Below are 23,030 nucleotides of genomic sequence, written 5' to 3'. Positions count from 1 at the left end.
CTACCTATAGCAATTTTACCTTAGCTATATGGAAGCTATTTAAGTCAAGGTAATTCTTCATAAAATGTGGCAAATGAAAAACCACAAAAATGCAAGGAAAATTATGTTTCAGTGAGCAGAAAACCCAACTAAAATAAGAAGCTCAGTTGTAAGAATTAATTTGAAAAGTATTTGGTCAGTTCTCAAAAATCTTGTGGAAACAGACTTAAAAAGTCATATACCATCCAAGCACCCCTTCCAACCTAACAATGTAGGTTTGTTTTGCTTTCTGAGAGACAAAAGCCCTGTCTTTTATTTCAGACTTTTATGTATTTGCTTTTTATTTCTACCTTATTAATCCCACTGCTAATCTGATACAGTTGATTCCTTTGAGATTCCTCTTGATCTGTTTTACAGCAAGAAGAGAAATAAGTCTTTTGCAAAGGAAACAAGGGGCGACTTAAAAGCAGTAGCTGTCAACTACATTGAAATGCCTGAAACGATGTCAAGCCCATTTTAAGCTGCTTATGTTCCTAGGAACTGAAAATTCTCTGCACAACAACGTACAGGTCTGAATTCTGCAAGAAAACTTACAGTAAATTTCTTCTGCTAGTCAGTTTAATTCTGTACTTGATTTCAGATGTGTATCATAGAACAGAAAAGCATTTTTACCATTAATTCTAAAAATTTACATAAGAGAATGGCCAGTGCACATGTGCCTTTTGTCAGGGAAATAAGCTACAGGATGTTTGTTCCATCATTATTATTACTACTGTTTCACTGTCCTGCACACAGTCAGCAAGGTCCTGATGCATAAGGTGCTATAAAGTTTTTTAACTTGTTAAAACCCGATTCTCAAAGCATGATATTATTGAGAACAGTGAGTTTAATAAGAATGAAATGCCCCAGAGTACTTGATGATATCCTTGCAAAAAAAAATATTAAAAATTTGTTTTAAAATCCTTTAAAAATTAAAATATAATTTAAAAAATGCACCAAACAGTGCAATGAAAATCTTTTTCTATTTCTTCCCCTGTTCTCCTTCCCCATAAAATAATTAAATCATAAAGAAACTTTAAGAAGTGATATCCATTCCTTTCATTTGTTCTTGTTAGATCCTAGCTGTACACAAGGATGAAGATTATTGCATCTCTTGAATATGCATTTCCACTAATACTGTCGTTGCTTGATGTTACATCTGAAGAGCTAGAATAATTTATGATCATATTATGCCTAGGATATTAGACCCAAAGTTCCTTAGTTCTAGGATAACTCTGAATTGTGCTAAGTCTCCTATTTGAGTAATCCCTGTAGAGAGCATTCTCTCCTAGTTCCAGCCTAGGCAGCCATGATGGGCAAATGTTTAATTAGGTAAAGTTGTAAACTTTTCCAGCATATAATTTTCACAACTTCAGTAGCCTGGTAGGTAGTTTTCTCCCAACTTGAATCAACTCTTGATTTATTAAGTCAAATTAAAAAGTCTCCCTAAGACATGGAATAGGATAACCTAAAATAATATTATATAGCAACATAGTTATGATAAAAGAGAAGTTATTGTCTGAAACCTAAATAATTTCCATATTCATATAGGAAATGCAAAAGTAAATAATAAATGAAGAATAAGCAGATTCTCAAGTGAAGTTTGAGATTAAGAAACTGGGAAGAAGTACATGCAACCACAGCTTATTAAGGAGTGGCAAATTTAAAAGAACTGAAAGTTTAATCTTTGAAAATACAGAAGTCTGCCTGAAATTAGTTGGGGTTTTTTGAAAGACATAAAGAAGAATTTACCTGAGGAGCAAACAATTGTGGCCTATTAAGTGTAGAAATGTAGCTCATGTAAAGATATGTTCTTGTGACCAAAATTATGCAAAAGAATCTTGACAACTAGGTAAAAATCAGGTGTTTGGTTTTGTTTTAAGGAAAGTAGAGCAAATTATTTAGATTGATCTACATCTCATGCTTCAAAACTCGAAGAGAGTTTTTCCTCTGTGATTTCCAGATCGTTTGGCTACAGTACTAATAACACCAAAAATATCCTCCTTAATTTTCTTTAGCATTTCCTGTCTCAATATTCTGTAACAACTTCCCAGAGTGACCCCTACTGATTTCATTTATAGGTAGCATTTGGCTTTTCTGTTTCATCAGTCTTTAGAGCACTTAGTGCATTCACTATGCCAGGTTACCTCAATACACTTGAAAATCAGAGAATAGGAAGATTTCAGAAAAATAGGACATAAATAGAGTGTTCAGAGCTTTGTCAGAACTTGCATACAATAGCTATGAAAAGAATTTAGATTGGATCTAGGTTAATTAGCCAATTAGGATTACCCACAAAAAATTACTACATATATCAGACTAAAATAGAACATTATTTTCTGAAACCTAAAGAGAAGTGGCCCAGGTTTGTGGTACTGTCAGGCATGAGGACAAGTTTCCTAATTTGTGCCATTTACCTCATATGCTATGCTAACACTAACATGTCACTGAATTTTTGAAGTTCCAGATTGTCAGAGAATTACTCAAACTTCATACTACGATCTTACTGTGTATTAAAGCCTTAAAGCACTCTAAGGCTCTTGATCATAATGCTTCACCTGAAGCTCAGCCATTCTTTCAAAATGAGCTGGCCTATTAGACAGTGATGCAACCTGTGAAAAGAAAATTTATCAAGCTCAATATGGAAAAACAATGTATAATCCAAATGAATTGTTTCTCTTGTGAATTAGTATCTTATATTCTTTATTTTAAAGCTGGAAAAGGCTGAATTTAATCTTTTTAAAACTGTCTAGTGAGTAACAATACTTGGAGGTGGCAATTCAGTTAACTGTCACTTTTAGCTCACTCCATTTGGCAAAGCTGATTGCAACCTTTCCTCTCGCACATAAATTGTTTGTCATTTCTACTGTGAAGGCACTCCAAGGTGCTTACATGGGGGAAGAGTAATTAACAAACCCGCTGAAGGGATAATTGTTCCTTGTTTCTTCCTCTCTGATAAGCTCATCAAGTTTTGTTACTGCTTTTACTGTTGCATAGTAATATAAAATCAAAAGATCACAATGACTTCATAAGAGCTCCAGGAGTACCTCTAGGGACTAGGGATGCATCATGCAGTGACATTACATATGGCTACAAACAGTAGTTTAAACAAAAACATCTTTTACATCAGGCATCAGTAACCTGAAATCAACCTTGAGAATACACAGACACATCTTCTGTTGGCTTTGGAGGGGTGACAGGTCAGGCCAGCTTTTATCTTGCTCATCTGATACTGTAAGGAGGGATTTACAGCAAGACTCTCTCAGTTCTCTATTCAGAGATGGATTAAAAGCCATTCATGGCTCTCTGTTTGCAAGCTGTACTCTAGCATAAGATTAAGAAGATTCTGTTCAGATTCTAATTGCTGTACAAAATGTAAAATGTTCCTTAGTTGTTTTACATGTCTCACATGCCAGGAGAATAACCGTACGCAGAAGCAAGGCAAAACCAGTCTGGCATATGTTTTCTACATTTCACTGAAGTACCATCTCCCCAGGCACTGCCTGAGGCAACAATCACCAACCGAGCTCTGCGAGAATATATAAAACCCAAGAAATTCACTAACAAAAAAAATGAATGGTCACAGCCACTTTCTCAACATCACACAGCCTGACTAAGCAAACCTCACTTATATTACCTTCTCATCTTGCTCTGACCCAACATTTGGGATTCACATCAAAGGAACATTGATCAAAATCGAGTGAAAGAACTTGCTCTTTTGCCACAAACGTTTACTTGATCCACACCTTAGCAATTCTTTTTAACAAGCTGGTGATGGGAACTTGGAACATTCCATAGGAAATACCTTTTTCACATCCTCAAGCTTTTAAAATACCATAGCAGAAATGAATTTTAGTACACAAACACTGGTCTCACCACCAAGAGAATCTTGTCACTATTATTTACTGTCGAGTCCTAAATATCTGCACATAACTGTAAGAATATTATAAATTCAGTTAACTGGCTAACTGCAGATACTTGGATTTCTTTCTTACAGGAACTTGTAGAATTTCCTGCAAACATATTTCCTACTACACCCTGCAAGGTTGCTATAGTCTGAAAAGCAGAAAGTGCTTAAGTGTGCATTTGTACATTCTTTGAAAAACAGCTGGCTTCTTTCGATGTTTCGGTTTTTGTGGGGTTTTTTTTAAGGCAATTTACAGATACAGAAAGAGGAATAAATTTGACCTGGAAGTAATAAAAGCATAATAAGAAACACTAAACCATATGACACAAAGAACGTGTTTTACATAAACTGCAAGGATTAGAGAAGGATACTCAAACTTCTAGTTGGAGTCAACAAGTAATACTTTCCATTTAAAAACAGAAAGGTCATTGAAATGATATCCTGTTTTGTTCTGTTCAGCCATTATTTGCTGGTAACATCATCTTGCTGCTCCAAGAAAATATGAGCTAATGAAGTTTCTGCAAATGTTTCGTCCCGCTTCCCTCAGTGCAGTGTGTTAGTGCTGTAACTCCAGCTGCCCCCCATGCTCCCTGTGACACTCCTACCACTCAAAAGATGCCACAGACATGATCCATCTGCATATGCATATTGATTATCTTCGTGGTTGCTGCTTAACAGAATTTATAATGGCTGCGAGTTGCCTGCCTAGTCACCAGTGGGAATGCTCATTTCTTCTGCACAGCTGCTGAAGGTCACAACACTTGCAGGAAGCTTTATCACTGAGGTTTTTTTCACCCTAGTTAGATTTGGTTGACAACGGTCAGTTGGTTTAGAAGTCATAATTGACACTCAGATGGACTTAATCACAATCTACAGCTCTTTAAAATAAATAAATATTCCTTTTACCAAAACTGCATAGACCCAGTTGTACCACACACATTTAGCTTCAGAATTTATACTTTAAGTATCTAAGCCTGATGTACTCAAGTCTGTGGCAGACAAGACTTCACATCAATGAAGTTCAAGTTTCTCCCAAGGTATGGGAAAGCTTTAAAATTCAGAATTGCAATAACCAGTATTCATGTAACTGAAAAATCCAGCAGCTTTTTCATTTTGTACATACTACACCTGTCATAGAGAAGAGGAATCCTCTAAGCTCAAAATGAAAAATTCAGAGGGAAAATAGTTTCGTCAGACATCCCCAGACAGTCCCCTTCAAAATAAAATCCATCTGATAAGTTTCACCTCCAGTCTTCTGAAATGCTATCAGAATTTCAAGAATATATATTAAATCTAATATGTAAATGAATTAAGAAAAGGATCTTATTATATTTTGTAATCAGCTGAAGCACAGTTGTGGACTCCCTTAGGTACAGTGTCAGGAACAGATCATCTTTTCACCTCAAATGAAAACTGGTGTTTGATAATGAAATCTTGAACACTTGCCATCTGCCTGCTAATGATTAGCAGCAACAGCAGAAGTGCATCTCAGGCAACTTTGAGGACTCTGATGACCTTAGTTCAAGCAAATCAGATGTCAAATATTAGAAAGGTTATAGGTAAACTCAAAGTCCTAAGTCTAATTTTGAATTTCTGCTGAGACCTTACCTGAACCAAAAATACATTTTAAAGTATTATGTTTCCTGCAAGTCTAGGCATGTAACCCTATAGCCACAGTTTTGTACAACTTCTGCTTCCCTGGGAAGACATGGACAATGGGAAACCTGAACACATCTGCAGCAACAAGCAAAATAATAAAACCATCATCATATTTGAAAACCAAAAGTCCAACACTACAGGCAATGCCTGTAACTGACCCTTAATCAGCCATGCACTCCCCTACAGAAATCCTGGAAGGATTCTCTCTCTCAATAGTGGAATGTCAGGTGTAATCTAAAAGGGTACCACACAAATAACCTATCCCAACAAATACTTTCTTGCTTCACGTGTTTAGGCCCAATCAGGCTTCTTTTATCTTTTCCACAGGGTTTGTCATCATGTTGCACAGTTACGTAGGGACAAGGTTCCAGAGCACCTCTGTGCTGTAAGTGAAACAATAATGAATAGAAGAACAGAAATGCTCAAAAGCACTGACAAACAAGCCCTGGGAAGATCTTCTCTGAAGAAGGGAGTATGCAAATGATGCAAAATTTGCAATATACCAAACTAATTCAAAGACAATTTCAGGGACTCAAAGCTATAATTATGTATGGGGAGAACACAGATTAATTAAAGTATAATTGAGGTGTCTGGAGAAAGCATAATAAAGCAGTGATTACTATTTGCTGATATTTTTTGGTTTAACCTCAACAGTTTTTCCAGGAATTATTTGAATATTTCACCTTAGAGCACAGCCATTCAGTCCACAAAACAATAACAATACCATTCAATAACAATAGATAGATTGTAACAAGACTGCTGACTCATTACATTTCAGATTACTGGATATAAATCAAGTATTTCATTACATAAATGCACAGAAGAGGAAATCCTAGGAGGCAGGATAGCATTAGACTGGCATGTCAACTCCAGCACCATTATTAATGCCCTAGTCATTTCCATTTTTACTATGAAATTGAAGGTGATATTAATATAAACGTCTACCCTTTGAAAGAAGATATATAAAGCTATTTATGGCTTCTTACTAGGCCCCTGCTGATGCTATCTGAAAGCTATTCAAGTTTTTAATATCTAAAGACAAATAGTGACATATCAACACGTAATGAAATAAGCAAAAATATATTGAAATAATAAGAAACTCCACTATAAAACAGGAACTGTGATTTAATATCATTTTATCACCAATTCTAGAATAAATTTTAAAAGAATAAGAGAGAGTTGAATTCTCTTTTTTTCAGTGTCAGTCTTTATTCTCTATATCAATTTAAATTTAAATACACCACCTGACCTTTCACATACCTTTGGAATATCTTTTAATCATTATGTGAATCATCTTACCATATTGAATAATTTAAAAAGGGGATATTAAGTTACAAGCATGGGATCTAGCTTTATTATTTTTATTTTACACTTTTCCCCAAGTCATGGTCACCAGCTTTTTTGTGATGGAAAAAACCTGACCTTTTCCTTCTACTTCTCCCCCAGCCACGTAAACTCATCTCAGACTGTAGCTATTTGCAAGAATTTGACAGCACTGATTAAATTTAAAAATACTTTTCCTCATACCTTCCAACAGTGGGTTGTGAGGCCTTTCTTATTTCTTTCTAACAGAAGAAAAAATATTTTTATTTAAAGCTGCCTTTAATAGAGAAGTATTAGTGCTGCTTAGCTTGAGAGGCTTAAGGAGGCAAAGTTTATAAGAAGCATTAACATTTTATGTTAGACTCAGCAAAATAGTTAACCAAATGCAGTAAATTGTTGGTACACAACTATTCATACACGTCCAAAAAAGCAAGCAACAACTTTCACGCTAATGAAATTCTCAACGCCTTTATTCTCTGTAAACTTGCCCACTATCTCCAGGACCAATCTGTTGGTGTTCAGTCTCTGGCAGCTTCTGCTTCTCCCCATACGACTGCTCAAGGTTTTACTCTTCCCAGCCCAACACTTGTCAAATCTGATCCAGCCAAGCAAAAAAACTAAGTTAGAAAAACACAACAAGATTTTCATAATGTAGTTGATCCAAGGCTCATTATTTCTATGGATTTTGGATCTAGCACCCTCACCCCTTACACCCTCTCTTCTACCTGCCCCTAACGAAGTTCTGAACAGGAGGCTTGCTGATACCAACACATAGCAAAGATGACAACCAGAGTTAAGTGCTTCTTGATTAATTTTTCATTTTTTGCCAGTATTCAGCTGCAAGACTTAATATCTGATGTAGTGGAAGTACTTACCCCTTAAGCTCACACAAAACCAAAAAAAAACCCTGAAAGGATAATTATGGCTATCGTGAGTATTTGAAATGTTTTATGTGAATGCACATCCTGTCACACAGTAACAAAAAGGTTCAGATTCTCAGTGGTCAGAAGCAAGACAAAAACCCTCGTGTACCACTCACAGGTCATCATGGTAGATTTTTAAATGCCACAGAAATATATTGCAGAGGTAAATGATTCATGTATCCCGTATACTATTATTCTTTTAGCTCGTTAATCTGTAAATGACTAAGCACGGAATTTACAAACATTTTGGTAAAGAAAGAAGAGCTTATTGACTGCAGATTCAAAACCTACAGCAGTATATTGCAATGCAAACTTTTGAACAAGAGCACAGTTATTATATTTTCCATAAGTTACCTGTTGCATTGTTTTGAAAACAAAACAAAGGCAGAAAAAGCCAGTCTCATCTCTCCTGCTTAAGTATTCTACTTGCAGTGATAAATCACTCCCCAAATTAAAACCAGTCACAAATTGGTACCCCAAAATACCCATCTGTATCTGTACAGCAAAATAAACTCAAAGTTATCTCCAGGGTTCAACAACGTGGATACCTCAGGACCCTCCAACAACCCTTGCTGATACGAATTACTTTACCTGCAAGTGCTCATGATTAAAATATAAAATTAATCACATGAAATACATTGTCCAAAATACATAAGAAAGCAGTCTACCTTCAATGAGTACTTTTACTTATTTCTCTAGAGGTCTAACCTGCGTTTCACTGGTTACTTGCTCCTGAATGCCAGCAGGGAATACACAATTGTTTTATTAAATGTTGGTTGTTCATAACATGTCATACTCTCATTAATAGGGTGACAACAACACAACATGCCATACAAAAGCAGTAATTCTGCACCAGCTTGCATGCTATGCTGCCCCAGCCACCACACCATCCCAATAAATAACTTCATAGCACAAATGCTACAGCAGATCTGCAAGTAAACAGGTGGCAGACAAGATAAACACTGCCCAAGGCACACATAGCTTTCTAAAATTATTATTAAAGAAAATATCCATGAATATACTATGTCGGTCACAGCCATAGAAATCCAGCACCTTTCAGGTGCTCAGTTTTACTTTTGTACTCCTCCACACAGAGGTGGGATTATTTTTTTTAGGCGCAGAGTGAAATAGCTCCATAAATTCCAACAGCGGGAGGACAAGAGGAAATACGGCACACCACAGGATAAGGTACATATGATTTTCTTCACCTACATATACAGTGTGCATATAGAACTGTATCGCCTTCCTGTGAAGCAGCAACTCTTTCCCTTCTAGGCAGCCATCACTTCGCTACCTTGCCAGTCAAATAAACGAGGTAATAGCAAGAGAGCTGGCTGGAGCTTATCAGCAGTGTTATGCACAAATCAATCACTTGAAATACTGCACTGCAGTGAGAAAATGCGAACTGGAGAGACAGCCAGAATCAGCATTCCCTCTCCCTCTTGTCAAGTCACACCAACGTTCTAAAAACAGAGATGCACACAAGACTTTGATGGGCACAGAAGTTCTACACTGAGCATAGGTCAGCTATTAAGATCACCATGACAGACACTGCTTTTTTATTTGTTCTGTTACTTTGAAGACTGCAGAGACAGACACATGATAGCTGTTAAACAGCAGCACAGTATAAAGTAGCTGGCACTACACATTTCAGCTTCAGTCATTAACCTGCTCCTGATCAACACTTATGACTAATTTATTCTAAAACTGTATTCTGCAGAAAACTACAGAACAAGAGAAACTAACAAAAAAAATTAGCTGCAGGAAGTTTGAGAATGATAGCTGCTCACATGTACCATCTTCTGGAGCACAAGCATTCTTTGGCAATAACACTGAAGAACCGGACCCTACCATTTCTTTCAAGCCTGCTGAAAGCACTGAACAAGGTAACAGGTTACGATCTAGTCCAGCTCCTAACTGGAGGACAGATGAACTGAACAAAAACTAATGCTTATAGTTTGCAGCAACGTAAAAAAAATAATAATAAAGTTTTCAGCTAAGACAGTGAATTGTCTGAGGCTTGGCAAGCATACTGAACACACTGACCTGCTTTAAAATAATCTTACTAGAAAAGTAACCAAATCTATCTATATTTTGTAATAAACACCACCACCAGTATCTGCAATGGAAGATCAATTTATGCCTGACTACAACCATACCTGCAGCTGTAGTCTAATGTCCTACACAATTTATTTCTGGTGGGGTTTTTTTTGGTGCTCATCTTCATTCCCCGTATTCTCTTCCACAGTCCCATTTAGTCTTGGCTTTGCTCCTAATACTTTTTTACTCCTCCACAGATTTTTCAAGGTATCTCTATCGTTTGGTGTTCTGAAACACTTCGGAAAAGGCTGGGATATTGATACAAATTAATTTTATTTCCACATGCTTCCCAACTCTATAATCCTAACACATAAAAAGATTTATTATTGAAAAGAGTGAAATATGTTCATTGAAATGACCAAGCTCAGGAACACCAGCTGTGTTCAAATACTATGGCATTAAAATTAATTTTACAACTGACTTTGACACTGCTTATTGTAAGAACATAAAAGTAAACACTGTATTCTATTTATTCCTAATCTCTCAGAGTCAGGAGTGCCTCTGTCATCTGTTATTAGGGGAGGGATGGAAACATGTGCCATGTGCATATGCTCGAGTTCCCTCTCATAAACTTTAAGGAATTTACTTACTGAGTGCACAGTCCTTAATAGGGATTAAACAATTGGATATCTTCTCTGAAAGCTCAGTTACCATGCTGTTTATGATGTATGCTTAGGTTCCCTGGCGAAATGTTTCTGAATTGTTACTTACAACATTGGCCATCTTTCAGAAATACCTTGAGCAACATGATGAAGGATAAAGTGCCATTCTGAAGAAGACAAAACTGAGCACGTGGAACTAGAACAATTAATTAGATAGCCATGTTTAACTAAATCAATTACCCATTTTCCTCAGCAGACATCTGAATAAATAGTTTTGGAGAAAAAAGTGAATATACTTAAAAAAAAATAAATCACATGAACTAGTAAATATTTTTCTATCACAAGCATTACTCCTTCACAAATACCATTACCCTAGGAAACTCGAGGCACAAATCAACACAGGTATCTTGTCTACCTTGAAAAAAATATTGCAAAATGTATTGTTTAATAGGTTTTTTTACATCAGTTCTTTATTTTTGTTCTGTGGAAACAGGAATGTGTGTGTGATGCACTGCACAAAGAGTGATAGGAGGAAGAGATAAGGAAATCAATGCTGGGGAAAGAAAGGAGAAAGGAGAAGCTAAAAACACCAGTGACAAAGAATACAGGTAAAGCAGAGGGAAATGAATACCAACAAAAGTACAGTCAAAGAAATAATAAACAAACAGTAATTCAGTCAAAAGTGACACGGTGAAGTTCTACAGTAAAATCAGTTCAGTGTAAATATAATAAAAGAAGCAAAACAACAAGTTAAAGCAGTTAAGAAAACAAGGAGTAAATATGAAAGCAGTCCAAAATAAAATATGGATGTGCCAAATAATTTTAAACTAGGCATAATTAATATGTCTGTGTTAAAAATGTGTCATGGGAACAATCATGTTTCTTTCATGTTTTAAAAGCACCTATACCAGGATATACTTTAGAAGAAGCTACTTGAAATTTTACCAGGAATGGATCTGAAGGTAGGTTCAAGTCCACAATTTTATCACATGCCATGCAAGAGCAGAGATATGGGTTTCATCTTAAATGTTTCTGAGCACCTTAAAAGAATCCAGCCTTCCTTTATGATCAATGTCACCAACTTCAGTTGAGAAACTGCACAGCTAGGCATTTTACAGAATGCCTTTGAAGAACTTGGGGTCTGTAGTGCCAAGGTCAGAAAAAAAAAAAAAAAGAAAAAACAGAAAATAGAAGCATAATATTAACCCCAGAGGAAAAAAACACAACAACACAACAAACCACAAACCAAAAATGAAAGCAACAACAAAAAAACCACAGCCAAAACCCAACAAAACAACCACCAAACCACACCTTTAGTTCTACCTTTGTAGAAGCATGGTTGATTATCTTAAAAGATGACTTTCAGACATAACACATGCTGATTGCTGACTACAGGGCTTCTGAAATGCCAGGAACACTGGGAATCAATGATGACAGAAACATCCCAGAGATGTTTCTCTGGGAATCTGCACCTTTAGTTAAGTGCTTTGTTGTTTACCTCAGAATATTTCTGGGTTACTAAGCAAAGTGAACAGAACATGCCGTAGGTATGTTGGGACGCCTGTCTGATTGCCTGTCTCCACATACTATGGTGTAATGTCTCCTACGGAGCCAGTGTCAAGATTCCTCAGGACTATTCCATGCTGTCGGGCCCATTTCGGGATCAAACCCAGGCCCTGCAGTTTACATTACAGTAGTTTGCTACCTCAGGCTGAAGCTACTGGTATCTGAGGTCATCAGCCATTCCCACTGCACTCTGCGGGTGGGAGTGAAGGTCTGAACTACTAAATGTCTCTTTTCCACTCCTCGTCATCCCAGAACACATCAAGTGGGATCAGTTCTGCTTAGCGCTAGGAAAATTACAGATATTGTTAGGAGATTTATGGCAAATTTGCTTCCACCTGTGATGCTAACTATGAACATTTAGACTTATCATTCAGTGCTGCTATAAGGGATCACAAAGTAATGAGGTAAAATGTAGACAGACTATTGGGCATCCAGACGGATACCTTAGCATCTCTCATCTACATACCCTGCTTAGATGGAAAAAACAAAAAATAACAATAATTTTAGACTGAATTAACTGTTTTGCTTACGTTTTTGATGCAAAAATATCTGGTACCCTTAAAACCGTGAAGCCAAATATATAGACAGTCTTGCTAAATATTGCAAAATGTTGAGATCTCCTTGATTTATCATTGTCATTTGTACTCTAGCTGTAAGTCACATGCTTACACAAAAAACAACTGCTGCATTTTTGGTTTCTAATAACTTACTTTGGGCACAGGCAAGTAGTCAGTTGGAGTATATTTATTCTGATTTTATATTTAGTTTCACATTTCAAAGAAAAGCCTTAAACACTATATATTGCTACAGTAATTTTTTGATTATTTATGAAATTGTTGCTTCTATATTTAGATTTTTTTTTTCCTCAAACTTGGCAATAAACTTTATTCCCTAAAATAGTCAGGGCATCAGCAGTGCACAGTCCTGCAGTGAAAAAAAATGCAGGTTCTGGAATTGCATGACTCACAGTCTTGAATATGGTTATAAATCATTACAATATAAATAAAGGAAGTAAAACTCAGTATAATGAAAAGATTTTCAAAAGAAGCCCTTCTGCTTGACTCCTTAGACACATGTGGTGCTACATCACAGGTAGTAAATGATGAGCTTAGAAAGGTCAGCCACCAGGCTGGTTCAAAAAGCATATGCAACAGTCTGCCACTGTCACTGAAAGAGCCACTTTAAGATGAAATAAAAGCAACATTGCTCATAAAAGTCCTTTCAGGTTCTTTCTTGGCCAGAAGTGCTCCTTTCTCCACTGTGTCTTAATTTCTTCACATATATTTACAGTTATGAGCAGGAGTTGAGCCACATAGAGAAAAGCTGCCACTGCACTACCTGTAAAATTAAGTTCTTAAGACTATAAAAAGAGGGAGCAGAAAGCTACCTGAAGATTTGAAATATCTGGAGAGTAGGTGGAGGAGATCCAGTGGGTATTATTTACTTTACTGCACTATGAATGCTAGTATAAGCACAGCAGGCAAAAATAAAGTGGACAACTAACTGAAGTGTAAATGATCAAGTCAAAATACTAGAAAAAAGGTTATTTCTGCTCATTAATCTACAAATACGCACCCTTAATATCCCTGAACTGCAAAATAGGACTGTCCTCAAAACAAAGAATGAACAGATCCATTTATCTTGAACAGTTTCATATAAGTGGAAGCATAACAACACTGAACATTAGTAAAACACACATAGAAGCTGTAACCACTGGCATGACTAATATAAAGTGTTGTAGCACCAAGGGCATTATTGTATTATAAATATTCATTGAAGTGGTAATTTATTATAGTTACATTGCACCTGCAGGAAAATATATTCAGAAAACCTAAAATGTTTTAATACATAATGAAGGCAAACAAGTTAAGCACTATGTAAATATACTGGATACATGAACTTTGTTTCTTTCTGATAAACAGAAAGTGATGCAGAATATTTCAGTGTTTTAAAAAATAACTGTGACCACCATAGCCACCAGGCAACCATATATAGACTGGTACATCAAATTCCAGCTACGAGTTCTCTCTCCCTAACTTCTAAACAAGTTTTCCTCAGAATGCTCCTCTGCAATCTCCAGCTGATGAATTAGTGACTTAGAGGTGTCCCATGTTTCTCATAATGGGGTTTGTGATCTTGTGCTTCATAGCGCTCAATTTCTTACCTTCTCCATTGCTTCACCCTCCCCATCATTCTGGTTTTCCTACACAATATTCTCATACTGTTCTGTACTGTTCATTCCCTCCTGCCTTGAAAAGCAAATTTTGATTAGCATACACTAGTTTTACGGTTTAAGGTCTGTACTGAAAACAAGACAAGAATAAAAATAAAACAGCTCATTAGGGGTTATCCAACATGCCATTCTAACCATCTCTTAGACTTCCTCTTTTGCACAATTTCAGGACTTTTTAGCATGCCCTTCAGAGACTGCTATTTTGTACTATACTTGTCTTCTGCACTGCACCAATCCTTCCTTCAGCAGCAATAGCTTGGCTTTCTTCTGAAAGCCCAGTGGCAGCCAACAAAAAAACCTGAATTTTTATTCAAATGGGCATTTGAACTTGAAAGCCCAGTGCTTTCAAGGGTTCTTTTAAAACAGAAACTCAATAATTTATTTTTTCATTTAAAAAAATAATCTAAGAACATACAAATAAAAATTGTGGTGGCATGGGATACAGGTAGGGATTCTTAGGGGGGTGGGTGAATTCCTGGAGCTGCAGCTGCTCACTAACAGAACACATAATAAAGAGGTAGCATTGAGGGTATTTGATGTGTTCCTACTAAAAGTTTTTAGTAAATTACTTTACCAATAAAAATAATTGATTCCCAAATCTTAGTCTATGGGGATACAATTCATCTTAGCTGATGGCCACTATCATTTAGAATTCTCAGTAAGTATTGAAAAATTGCTCTTGTACTATATCATTCATCTAAACTACTCCAGTTAAATGTTTTTCCACCCCTCACTAAACAATGTGGAACTTTTGCAAAGCAGACAAAAATTATAAGGACCAGGTCTGTGAAGTGGCTGCATTTTTATATGTTGTCAGGCTATGCACTCTTCAAGTAATAACCAAATAGTAAGTAACTGAGCAGATGTAGGACTGGTGGTGTTTTGGATGAGAGTAGTATACTCTCAACTGAAGGTGAAAAGACCATTGAAACCAAATGGATTTCTTGGCAGGTTACAAATCCTTTCCTAGGATCCTCCAGGGCCAAGAACTCTCTGCAGTCTTTTTCCACAAGTATTACCCAACAAAATAAATATTACCAAAACAAATCAATGGAGTTCAAAGGATATTTTCACATGGCTAAAATTCTTAACTAAAGCTGAAAAAATATCATTATGCCCATCAATGTCATAGGAGGAGGTGAAAGAGCACTTAGGCTTTAAAGCTTGGTCAATAGTAAAGATAAGAAATCTCACGAGAAAGGGAATAGTACATATGTGTTTTCATACATATAAACACAAACATGAACATGCACACTCAGACACCAACAAACTTGGATCTTTAGACAGATTATAAATATTACAAATCTTTTGGAATAAATATGTACGTTTAAGAGATTTTGCTCCCTTGGACTTCTGTATTGCTCACAGAAATAATAACCATCACTATTTCCTCATGGGACAACCCAATACAAACTCAATTAGACTAGTCACTGTTCTATTAATGGAAAACTAATGAATTAGAATCTTTTGGCCAAATCATGTAATTGTCGGGTTTTTTAGCAATGTTTTGCTTTAAGTGCAGGAGTTTAAAGAGGCAAAATGACAAATTATTCTCTTGCTCCACTTGCAATATTTAAGTGTTCATTCTGCTAAGAGAACATTGTTCACACTGGTCTTGCTAGACATACTCATTTCTGGCAGCAGCTTTGAAGTCTTTTCAAGTGGTGCTTTTAACACCAGTAAGCTCTAAGGAAGCTGTTGCATCACAATCAGACACAAGGACAAAGCACTAGAACTCTGTGCTTTCCAGGAACTACATAAGCAGCAAAAACTCAACGTATAAATAATATGTAGAAAAGAATTATACCAATAAATAACCTTGTATTTTCCTTCTCCCCTTGAAAACTTCGTCCTGAACATGTTTGCATGCTCTAGACATTTGAAAAGGGTTTCCAAACATCCAGAACCCCAGTTGGAACAGTATGTACGACTTTTTTTACGAATGAAACAGAGGGACATATTGAATGCGTAGGTGAACTGTGCCAAGTATATGCAATAGATCTGAAGCACTGAGTGGACCCACTGGAGTCAGCACACACAAAAAATGCCTAACTCAGACACTTTAGAGCAGATACACAGCAAGCTCAGGTCTGGTAACCCTATGTTATAAAATCTAGAAACTTGGTCCTCTTTGCTGCAGCTGAATTGAGAAGACTTTTAAAGGCAAAACAAGTGAATGGGAAAACTTTGTTTGCAGTGAACAAAGGTTTTTTGCATGTTTCATACCTTCAGGCATCTTCAAGTAAAGATCAGATACATACTGAACCCAATCTCCACATTTTACTTTCCTTAGACCATTATCTTATGGTATTCACACTGACTGTTCCATTTATACCCCATTTTGAGCACATCTGGAGCCAGCATAAAAAAACAACTTTAGAAATGTCCATAGTATTTCAAAGTTTTTGCTGCTCTACCTAATTGAGACCTAAATTATTTTTTGTTTTTAATACCCATGGTCAACAGTGATTTTAGTTTATCTAGTATTTAAATCTAAGAACTGTAATAGAAGGAGAGCTACAGGACTTAGATAAAAGTGGTCTTCTCAGCAAGGATCTAATGGAAGAAATAGACCATGTTGATGGTCTGTGGCTAGGCAGGACTGGACAAGTGAGATGCCAACATGAAAATTGAGATGTCTGGCATATCCTCCAAGGGGAGTGAACCTCTCAACATGTTTATGACCTTGACAGGCCAACACTGTGTACGTGCTGCCTGTACTTCTGACACCAGCTGGGTTATGATTATGTTCCTCTCATTTCACAAGCCTGAAGGAAATCACATCACTGAGGATATAAGGCATGCCAGGCCATGGCAGGGGATTTTGATTTCAGTTTAATTTTTTACATCTTGCAGGTGTGGAAATGCAAAAATTTCAATCACATTTTCATAGTCCCTTTCCCAGGATTTTGTGTGTGTGTGTGTACAGTCCGGAAAAGCAAGCCCAGCAAACCTCTGCTTTCAAGCAGTGGGACAACTTTCTGGCAAATGTGTTCTACTCTTCATGCTATCTTCTGCCACCTCCCCTCTTGTTTGGCACTACACCAGTGCTGCAGTTCTGTTACACAGTGGTAAAATGTTTGGGTTTTTTTGTTTGTTTGTTTGTTTTTTTCCTCTGAAAAAGGGGAACATTTTTTTAGTCTTGTAAAGAAAAACAAAAAGCTATGATCCATTTTCATCAAGAGGTTGCCAGCCACGTATTTCCTCTGTTCTCATCTTTCAAACTGGAGCCAGGTCAGAAACCAGAAAAATTTCTAGGAAACAATTACTGTTGCTTGGCTGTAAGAAAACTGTTCCCATGCTGTTTATGATCAGTTTTGTTCACAGAATCAAATAAATTGCTCTAAAGTACATAATAAAGTAGCATTGGCCTCTCTGAAGATGTCTTGCAAAGCTTTAAACTTCCTGCAGCTGTTAAGCTGCTCCAGCATTAGATGTTGTCATGCCTCATCTTGGCAGAGGTTAAAGATTGTAAAAGAAACAAAGAGATGGTAAAACAGGTTTACAGCTTATTCCAAGATTTGAATAGATTAACATAGACTGAAAGCTATTGTGTTGGCCCATAAGCAGGCAGAAGCCGAGGAAATCAGGAAAATTACCTGCTGATGAAAGTGAAAATTATTTAAGCCTCAAAAAACGCTTTATATGATTTCAGAAAACACTGCTGTCTCTTCTGTATAATGGGTTTTATCCTCCTAGGAATTGCAGTTGTTTCTCAGAAAGTGCCATAACAAGTTGTTATTTCCCTTCACCTGGGCTTGCCTTGACTTCTAGGAAAGACAACTTTCATTTACTGCAAGGATTGCCAGTGATGCTGTTTTGGTCAATGCTATGTAGAATGTACCTGCCATTGGTAGTTGAAATAAGTGAATTCAAAAGGCAACAGAAGCAAGTAAAGTATTTTCAGGCTGTTGATAATTTAGAGACAAACTGGAAAACTGCCTGGATTCAACCTGATGGCAGATGTATTTATTCTCTATTTGCTTGTTCCAACACAGCAAAGCAAGAGTATATGTGCTGCTTGCATATTTTCCTGGGGGACAGAGGCTTTCTGGACCATGGTTAATGGACCATCTACAAACAGAAAATTAATTTGGCAAGAACTCACTGATGTTGTGGAAATCACAGAAGCATGGTCCATTTTGAAAGTAATTAATCCAGCCAACAGAAATAAAATTTCAGTTGTTTGGGGCATGAAAACAGGCTTGCTGAAAGCCAAGGAAACAAAACCTTCTTAAAAAGAGTTACCTGAAAAGGGACACATTACATTTTGGACACAGTACACACAGAAGAGTAGTTAACATTTCCAGTAACCAAGCAGGGTTGAAATGTTAGTGAAATAATATGCACCTTGCCTGGTTTAAAGCTATGTTATCCAGATAAGTCACTTTTCTGAAGCTGTCAATACACTCATGTTTCCTGACAAACAGGGACATATTTCTTGAAAGACTCAGTTGATAAACTACTGGAACCATCTGCTCTCCCAGCTTCAATGTTGCAGATTTCTTGACTGTTTTAGAGTCACTGAGAGAACAGGGAAGCCTCTGCTCAATGTAATACCATATTCCACTTCTGTGTATTTGTGGCCTCAGTGAAACAGAGGTACATTCTTGACACTGAGATTTTAGTGCATTTGAAGCCCTGGATTCACAGTGCTGCAGAGAGCTGTGCTGGCAGTTTCTCACAGGAAGGGGCTGTGTGTGTTTTTGGCAATAAATGGATTTCAAAATCAGGCACCAGTCATGCTGATGGTACTTCCAAGTCAAGCAGCTCAATTTGATAAAGCAGTGAGTGGACACCACTGGATAATGAGGTGAACAGCAGGAATACTGATGACTTTCTAGTTTATTCAATGGGGGCACAGTGAAAATTATGTTCTATAAAATCTTCTGATATCTGTTTCAAAAAATTCATTTTGAACAAAACTACAACAATGATTTTATAGGAATGATTGTAATCAGTATAAACAAAGCAAAAGAATATTAAAACTTCAGACACAGGAAACGTGCAAGGATTGGTAAAAGCCTGAATTCATTCTGCTTTGGACAGTACCTCAAAGTCTGGTCTGAACAATAAGCATAGATGACAGCTTTAATATTCAAAAACCTTAAGCTCATATTTTCTCCCTTCTTAGTCCTCTCACACAACTATTCTGTCTTTGTGTTAGAACTGAATCTCTGTACTTGACCCTTTAATTTGTCTGAAAAGCAGGTGAAAAAAGCACTTACTGAAACTACAAAGTCATGTAAGAAAAGTAACAAAAGGAAGCATTTAGCACCTTCCTCATCCTGTGCTTCAGCTTGAACAAAGTCTCACCCAAGAAACTAATGTGACAGTGAAGCTTTATTGTATGCTCTGGCCTGCAACATCTTCACTACTGTGGATAATTTCATCTTGCAGTGTGAAGTTACTTTTTTTTAACTACTAAATATAGTTTGATGCAACTAGCAAATTAGAAGCTTTCGAATTAATTTTATATATAAAGACAAGAGCATTTTCCCTTCTAGGTAGATGCAGTGAGACACCATGAAATCACCAAGGGGCCCTGTGTGTGCTTCACACTCCACACGCTCTAGTTTTCTCATTACCCTCTGAAAACATGCACATCTTGTCTCATTAGAAAGTGGCAGAAAAACACATCTAACAGTTTAACTTCTAATGAACTCATAACCAGCCAGTTTGGGAAAAGATCCCAAAGAAATTTCGGGGATAACCAATGTTCTATCAACTTAGCATCGATTGTTCTTCGTGCAGCAAAATTCATTGATGCAATTGGATTTACGGCCACATCAGACTCCAAGTCAACTATTTCACAGGCTGCTCCCATCTATTGAAAGATGACTACCTGCGAGTCAAGATAGAAAATTAAATCTCTTAACTTCTATCATATGGATTGCCTAACAAATTAAAACTCTTAGTGTGTGAATCAGCAAAAGAACAGATGCACGGATTTGGCTTCCATCGAAGTGGAGAAAAAGCATTTGCAAACAGCATTTAGTTCCCCACCTAACTCTGTATTCGGATTATTTTTTAATTGTTGCTAGAAAATTACCATTCTCCCCCCTTGTACTAAAACATAACCAAATAAAAAGTACATTTGCTTATGAGCAATGACCCTTATAAAGAGTGTCCAGGGGAGGGCCATGAGGTTGAAGGGTTTAGGGGGGATGGTGTGTGAGGAGCAGCTAAAGGAACTTGGTCTGTTCAGCCTGGGGAAGAGGAGACTGAGGGAAGACCTCATGACAGCTATTGCTTCTTCATTAGGGAAGGAGGAAGAGTAGGCACTGACCTCCTCTCTCTAGTGACCAATGACAGGACCAGAGGGAATGGTAGGAAGATGTGCAGGAGGAGGTTTAGGTTGGACATCAGGAAAAAATTCTTCACTCAGAGGGGGGTGGAGCTCTGGAATAGTCTCCCCAGGGAAGCAGTGTGAAATTGGTGGTTGTTCTATTCTGGGACAGGAGTTGAAATGGCTGATCCAGGCTGTCTGAGGAGGCAGCTGAGCCACCATCCTGGAGACATCTAAGACAACAGACGTGGTGCCAGGGGACAGGGTTCAGTAGTGGATGCTGCAAAGTTAGGGTAGTGGTTGGACTCAATCATCTTGAAGGTCTTTTCCAACCAGAACGATAGTGTGACACTGTGCAAATGGAAGAAAACAAACATTTCAGATAGTCTGTTCTTGTCACTTAGAGAAAGAAATGAATATTAGCATTATCAGGCAAAGCTCTCACTGAATGAACGGGAATGCCTCTGTAGGCACAGAAATATGTGATTTGGAAATATTTTACAGTGTAGAAACTAGAACACTGAGGTCCTAGGCCTGGAAAACACCACAGCAGTGCCTGAAGGTTTTGTCTGAGAGTAGAATCAAATTTTGGCAGTTGAGCAGCTCCACAATGTGTTGAAGATAATTTTTGCTAATTGAAGGAAGACTGTCAAGGCCGGAGTGAGGAAGGGAGTGTGAAATCCAGATTTCTTCATTTTTCTAAGCACAGCCATGAGCCTGTTCACTTTTCCTCCTGCTGCAGCTAACTGTTGTTTTTTTGCCTGGTTTGTTTCTGTACTCAATGAAATAAAAAAATCCAATCAACAACCCCAAACCAAAAAAACAAACTCAACTGAACACTCAGGCATCTCAGAGCAGCATATTTCTCCTTGAGGTGAGAATACACCCGAACTTCTCACACTAGAGCACCCTTCACAGCCACAAGCATTACATTGTGCAAGAAGTTTAGTAATAAGGGCTATGCTTGCTGAAAGTTTTAACACAAAGGCACAGACTCACATCTGCAGGGGTTTTTTTCCAGCAACATCTAAAAATGTGGTCCAATAATGCTAAACAGAACCAAACTAGCAGAAACTGTTTCAGTTGTATATATTCCCCAGGGAGATGTTTATTTTTAATATCATCTGGACTGAATATAGAGTATACAAAATCCAGCAAAGAGATGAGGGTTTATAAACCTCTGACATTTGTTTCAATTCTTGCTTAGCTTTAAGTATTCAACCTCCTGGCAGACACACATTTTAATAAAAATAGCCTCATTAAATCTTCCTTCAAGATATTTTTATTTATCCATAATAAACCACTTCCTTCCCCATTCTACAACAACTTATCCCTACAAATCCTATCAAAACCCCCATATCCTGTCCTAGAACAAAATAGTTTGTTAAAAAAAAAGAAACTTAATTTTTTCCTAATCAGTTCAATTCTGAAAACCTTAAGCTTAGTCTTCTTTCTCTAAATATTTTATCAAGCAAGGAAGAAAGAACTCACCAAAGCACATGGCCAGACAAATCCACCTTTCTAATTAAAATTTTATCCCCTAAAAAATGGAGTGATTATGAATGAATTAAACCACGTTTACAGGATGGATTTTGATTGTGCATCTTTGCTCTGTTTTGGCTGAAGAGCAACTGAACCTAATATAAAGTTCAAGTCTTTATGATTACTGTAATTATTTCGCACTTCAACATTCTGCTACGCCACAGCTTTCACCTGTGTACATGCACTTCTCTGGACATCTCATCTGAAGTGAAACAATGTGTGTCCCACAGCTAACCCAAGCAAGTGTACAAGCATGATGTAAAGGCAAAACCAAAACCAAACACTTACTTGGCTGGGTAGAGAAAAATTGCACCAATGCTTGTGGGTGTTAAACTTATCCCAGTGTGCTCGTTGAGCTCAACACAGATCTTGCAACAGAGAGAGTTGCTGCTTAGCAGCAACACCCCAGCTATGCTGAGAGTCACAAAAGCCTGCAACAAATACTTTCCTGGTATCAACTACATCTTGCTAATGGACAATATAGTTTAAAGGTCACTCTCACAGAGCTAGCCAGCCATGAAAAGAAAAAGAGCTTCTCCCTTCTTCCTAGTCAGGCCCAACACTTTATACCCCTTCTCACAACCGAGTTTAAAACATTATTCTCATTTTAAATATACACATCTTGGTTTCAGTTAAATATTTCTTTTTCATGTGCATCTACTATAACTAGTCATTACTTCTGAAAAAAGTTAAGCAAAATACCTTTCACTTATAACACAGAGGTCTGGGCACCTGTAAGTATGTACAGCTAAAATGTAAATACTTCCTGGCACTAGAGCCGCATGGTAAATCATTCAGCTCCATGTGCCTTCCTCAACCTGACCAGTAACAACCTGACGAAAAAGTAAAAATGAGCGAGCAGACAGGA

General features: G+C 37.2%; 1 long non-coding RNA gene across 1 annotated transcript in view; it reads left to right on the top strand.

Annotated features, from left to right (window-relative positions):
* The first annotated feature begins 9,515 nt into the window (after positions 1-9,515).
* Positions 9,516-23,030, top strand: part of LOC127386542 (uncharacterized) — a 52,393-nt gene continuing 38,878 nt past the window's right edge. Inside the window, exons 1-3 of the long non-coding RNA XR_007889926.1 lie at positions 9,516-9,716; positions 11,026-11,140; positions 11,432-11,494. This is a non-coding gene — a long non-coding RNA (uncharacterized LOC127386542). The remainder of the gene's footprint in view (positions 9,717-11,025; positions 11,141-11,431; positions 11,495-23,030) is intronic.

The sequence above is a fragment of the Apus apus genome, chromosome 6 (genome assembly GCF_020740795.1).
Source record: "Apus apus isolate bApuApu2 chromosome 6, bApuApu2.pri.cur, whole genome shotgun sequence".
Lineage (NCBI taxonomy): Eukaryota > Metazoa > Chordata > Aves > Apodiformes > Apodidae > Apus > Apus apus.
The sequence above is the reverse complement of the archived record's forward strand: the minus strand, read 5'-3'. Positions and strand labels throughout refer to the sequence as shown.